Source organism: Bubalus bubalis, chromosome 12, assembly GCF_019923935.1.
Source record: "Bubalus bubalis isolate 160015118507 breed Murrah chromosome 12, NDDB_SH_1, whole genome shotgun sequence".
NCBI classification, from domain to species: Eukaryota; Metazoa; Chordata; class Mammalia; order Artiodactyla; family Bovidae; genus Bubalus; species Bubalus bubalis.
Genome location: NC_059168.1, coordinates 45927717 through 45933509, shown reverse-complemented (window position 1 = coordinate 45933509; position 5793 = coordinate 45927717). Strand labels below are relative to the sequence as shown.

The following is a 5793-nucleotide window of genomic DNA, read 5'->3' as shown; positions in this document are numbered from 1 at the left end:
AGATAAAGTAAAATATGCAGTCTGGCAAAAAGCATAGCCTTTTGAAGAAGCAGGTGGTGATGGCTGGGTAGTCTGCTAGAGTCTTGATGTGGTAGGCTGTCAGAACTGCACTTTTTTTTTTTTAGCTTTTTAATTTGGCATCTCTTTATGTTACTTTATATTACTTGTGTGGGAAATGGTTATTTTAACACAGTCTTCAGCCTCTCAAGTGTTGCTCTGCTCTGCAGCAAACTTAAGGCAAAGGAGGGGACAGGGATAGGGAGAAAGGGCCCAGGTTAGCAGGAAGAGGTGGGAGATAAAAGTGTAGTACATACAGGGAGTTCCCTGATGGTCTAATGGCTAAGACTCTACGTTCTCAATAAAGGGGGCCAGGTTCCATCCCTGGTCAGGGAACTAGATTTCACATGCCACAATTAAGAGTTCGAATGCCACAACTAAAGATCCTGAATGCTGCAACTGAGACCCTGTGCAGTCGAATACATACATTTTTTTAACTAAAAAAAAAACTTAGTTCACACATAGAAGTGGCCCAGAGTGTCACCTGCACCGGAAGGGGACATTGAATAAACCAAAGTCAAAAGGAGGGAAATTTAAAATTGTGATATATCCATACAATGAAATAGTACTCAGCAACAAAAATTGAAGTATTACTGATATACCCAGCCATGTACAAGAATATCACAGACATTATCTTACTGCAAAAGTCAGACACAAAAGAGTGCACACTGCTTGATGAAACTTATATGAAATTCTAGAAAAGGCAAAACTATGGTGCCACAAAGCAGAAGTGGAAGAGACTGACCGCAGATGGACAAGAGGAAATTTGGTGATGGTGGGGGGTGATGGAAACATTCTCTAACTTGATTATGCTGATATTCACACTGGTGTATACATTTGCCAAAACTCATCCTACTGTATACTTAAAATGGGTGCATTTTATTGTATGCAAAGTTAGGGTTAGGATTTGGGTTTGGGTTCGATAAAGTTGATTTTTTTTTTAATATTTATTTATTTGGCTGTGTTGGGTCTTAGTTGAGGCATATGGGATCTTTTTTAGTTGTGGCATGTGGGATCTAGTTCCTTAATCAGGGATCGAACCTGGGCCCCTGCATTGGGAGCTCAGAGTCTTAACCAACGGACCATCAGGGAAGTCCATAAAGTTGATTTTTTAAAAAACAGAGGAGGGGGTTTTGAGTGAGGGTCTTATACGCTGGGTTATATTTACTCTTCTAGTATGTGTGTTTGATGGTATTTATGAGTGAACAATGGAAGAGGATGAAACTGCTGTTGCCCATTTGGATACGGGCCATGACTAATCGGAAGCCAAGTTTCCAAGTGTCAGAGAAGAGCAAACCAGGCCTCTATCCATCCATCCACATCCTTGGCCTGGTGCCAACGGATGCCAGGCAAAAGTGAGCAGTTGGAGTAACTCTCCTCTCGCCACTCTCCCTGCAGGAAAGGAGAGTGAGACAGAGCATCACTCTGAGCAGGGCCAACTGCCCAGCCCAGGGCCTTGGCCAACCCCAAGCCCAGGACATCTTCATCAGCAAAGCACCAGGTGTGTGAATTGGCCACAGCCTCCATTTCAGTTTCAAGATTTGGCATTTATCCTTCTATGGGAAAATAAACGAGCAACATCAAGGGGAAAGCAGATTCAAGAAGATAATGATGGACTTCTCTGATGGTCCAGTGATTAAAAAAAAAAAAAAAATCTGCCTGCCAATGCAGGGGACACAGGTTTGATCCCTGGTCTGGGAAGATTCCACATATCCCAGAGCACCTAAGACTCTGTGCTGCAATTACTGAAGCCAACCACCAGGAGCCTGTGCTCTGCAACAAGAGAAGCATCCACGAGAAGTCCACAAACCACATCAAAAGTAGCCCCCTGCTCACCGCAACTAGAGAAAACCCACACAAAAGCAGCAAAGACCCAGCTCAGCCAAATAATGATTAATTAATTTTTTAAAATAAATAAATAACAGAAATGAAAAATACACTAGAAGGAATCAACAGTAGATTCAATGATACAAAGGAACAAATCAGCAAACTAGAATCAGAGTAGTGGAAATCAACCAAACTGAACAGAAAAAGAAAAAAATAATCTAAAAAATGGGGACAGTTTAAGAGACCTCTGACACAAAAATCAAACAACTAACATTTACATTATGGGGGTCCCTGGAGGAGAAAAGAGAGAGAAAGGGCCAGAGAACGTATTAGAGGACATAATACCTGAAAGCTTCCCAACCTGGGACAGGAAACAGACATCCAGGTCCAGGAAGCACAGAGACTCCCAAATAGGATCAACTCAAAGAGGAAAACACCAAGACATATTATAATTAAAATGGCAAAGAATAAAGATAAAGAACCAGTCAGTCCTAGAGGAAATCAGCCTTGAATATTCATTGGAAGGACTGATGCGGAAGCAGAAGCTCCAATACTTTGGCCACCCAATGTGAAGAGCCAACTCATTGGAAAAGACCCTGATACTGGGAAAGATTGAGGGCACGAGGAGAAGAGGGTGCAGAGGATGAAATGGTTGGATGGCATCACCAGCTCGATGGACATGAGTTTGAGCAAACTCCAGGAGATGGTAAAGGACTGAGAAGCCTGGCGTGCTGCAGTCCATGGGGTCACAAAGAGTCCGACACAACTTAGCAACTGAACACACACAGATAAGGAGAACATTAAAGCTGGAAGGAAAAAGCAACAAGTGACATACAAGGAAACTCCCGTAAGTCTGTCAGCTGACTTTTCAGCAGAAAGTCTACAGGCCAGAAGGGAATGACATAATATATTTAATGTGATAAAAGGGAAAAAACTACAACCAAGAATACTTTATCTGCAAGGCTTTGGTTCAGATTCGATGAAGCGATCAAAAATCTTACAGACAAGCAAGAGCCTGTAAAACCATCAAACCATCTTTAAGAGAAATGTTAAAGGGACTTTTCTAAATGAAAAAGATGGATCGCTTCAGCAGTACATACACTAAAATTGGAACCATACAGAAGAAGATTAGCATGGACCCTGCACAAGGATGATATGCAAATTCGTGAAGCTTTCCATATTTTTACCAAACAAAAGTAGAGTCACAGATGTAGGAAACAAACTTATGGTTACTAGAGGATTGGGGGTAGAGGCTGTGGACAAATTGCGAGATTGGAATTGACATACACACACTACTATATATTAAATAGATAACTAATAAGGACTTACTGTATACTCAATACTCTAATTGCCTATATGGGAAAGAATCTTTTTAAAATTGTTTTTTTTTAATTAATTTTTATTGAAGTATAGTTGCTTTACTAGGTGTTAGTTTCAACTGTAAAGCAAAATGAATCAGCCATACATCTATATATATTTCCTAACTTTTGGATTTCCTTTCCATTAAGATCACTGCAGTGCATTAAGTAGAGTTCCTGGTGCAATACAGTAGGTTCTCATTAGTTATCTATTTTATCATAGTGTTAATAGTGTATGTATGTCAATCCCAATCTCCTGATTCCTTTAGCCCACTCCTTTCCCCCTTGGTATCCATAAATTTGTTCTCTACATCTGTGTTTCTAGTTCTACTTTGCAAATAAGATAATCTATACCATGTTTTTAATTTCCACACATATGTGTTAATATAAGATATTTGTTTTTTCTTTCTGACGTACTTCACTCTATATGATACTTTCTAGGTCCATCCACATCTCTACAAATGATACAGTTTCGTTCCCTTTTATGGCTGAGTACTATGCCTTTGTATATATGTACCACATCTTCTTTATCCATTCTTCTGTAGATGGACATCTGTTCTCAGTCCTGTCCCTCCTTGGCTCAGCCACACAGTCCCTCCCTGTGTAACCCACACCCTACTCTGTCCCCTTACACTTTTGTCCATAAGGCGAACAGTTCGTGTTTGATAGGTAGTTGCTTTCATTATAGGGTCTTTGGTAGAAAAAAAATCACCTAAATTCATGGATCACATGGAGTGGTCTCTTGTTGGCTACACTCAAGAAAAGACATTCTGAGACTCCCCCCTCCCCCCGCAGATCGGCAGGAACCTGGCGTGGGGGTGGTCTCCCTGAATGTCAGCACTGGAACCATGAGGGGAGGGCCTCCAATCTGGGAATGGTGTGCCTCCCAGGGATGCTGGGGGAAATACTGCACTGCCAAGGGCAGAACCACTTTTCCCTGGGTGGTTTCACACATCACTATTAGCGTTCATATTATCCTTGCTATTTTTATGGATGCCTTCTCTTCTTGCTACTGGGCATTTTAAGCCTCTCTGGCGGGGCCAAGCCTCAGTGAAACTTGAAATTCTGTGTACAGATAAGAAAGTCATAGGTCATGGAAGTCTGGCCCATGGGTCCTTGAGATGGGTCTCTGGGAATCTATTTGTCTGGGCAGCTTATCAGGGAGACCTACCCAGCCATGACTCCCAGCCCAGGCCATTCGGTTGGTGAAAGATAACTTGACCTGTCTCCTCCAGGCCTCACAGCTCTCTCCCTGCTCTGAACCCCACTGCGCTATCTGGCATGTCATTGCACTAGAAGTGAATTGGTTCTCTCTCCCCACTTGCCTTTGCGCTCCAAGGAGGATGGACTGTGCCTCAGGCTGTGGAGGAGGGTGGCGTAGAATTGGAGAATCAGCTGAGGGGCAGAGGGAAGGGCATGGGGCCCTTTCTCTGCTCTGCTAGGGGCACTGTAGATCCTCTAAGCCTCTCTTTTCCCATCTATAAGGAGAGAAATAAGCCCTACCTACCTCATAGGGATTCAAGCTGCACTGTCCAATATGGTACCCCCAGCCATGTGTGGCTACTGAGAATTTGAAGCGTAGCTAGTCCAAATGGACATGTGCCCTAAGTGTAAAATGCACACCAGTATTTTTGTATCAAAAAATAAACATAAGATCTCTCAATGATTTATATATTCATCACACAATATTTTTGATGTGTATGCTCAGTTTCTCGGTCGTGTCTGACTTGTTATGACTCCATGGACTGTAGGCTGCCAACACCAGTATTTTTGTATCAAAAAATAAACATAAGATCTCTCAATGATTTATATATTCATCACACAATATTTTCGATGTGTGTGCTCAGTCTCTTGGTCGTGTCTGACTCTTTATGACTCCATGGACTGTAGGCTGCCAGGCTCCTCTGTCCGTGGGATTTCTCAGGCAAGAATATTGGAGTCGGTGGCCGTTTCCTACTCCAAGGCATCTTCCTGACCTAGGGATAGAACCCTTGTCTCCTTCGCCTCCTACATATGCAGGCGGGGTGGGTTCTTTACCACTGTGCCCGCCATCTGGGAAGCCCCCATATTTTTGATATATTGGGCTAAATCAGTTATATTATTAAAATTAATTCCACCTATTTCTTTTTACTTCTCAAAATGTGGCTACTAGAAAAATTAAAATTGGGACTTCCCTAGTGGTCCAGTAGCTAAGACTCTGCTCTCCCAACACAGGGTACCCAGGTTCAGTCTCTGATCAGGGAACTAGATTCCGCGTGCCACAGCTGAAGATTCCAGATTCCGCATGCTGCAACTAAGATACAGCACGGCCAAATAAATATTTGTAAAATAATAATAATAAATAAAAGTAATGGCACCCCCTCTCAAGCCTGGGTTTCCAGACAACACTTTTTTAAAAAAGAAAGAAAAATTGCAATTACATATGAGTTTGCATTATAATACTGCTATTGGCGAGTGCCAGTTTAGAAAACCAAGAAGGCACAGTGGACAGCTGTCTGGATTGACAAAGTCATTACCCTGTTTTTTCTTTTCCCTTCTTCTCCCTGTCTTC

General features: G+C 42.2%; 1 non-coding gene across 1 annotated transcript; it reads left to right on the top strand.

Moving 5' to 3' along the window:
• The first annotated feature begins 2963 nt into the window (after positions 1-2963).
• Positions 2964-3069, top strand: LOC112578308. The gene has a single exon (XR_003102600.1). It is a non-coding gene; the product is annotated as a U6 spliceosomal RNA (small nuclear RNA).
• Positions 3070-5793: the final 2724 nt, after the last annotated feature.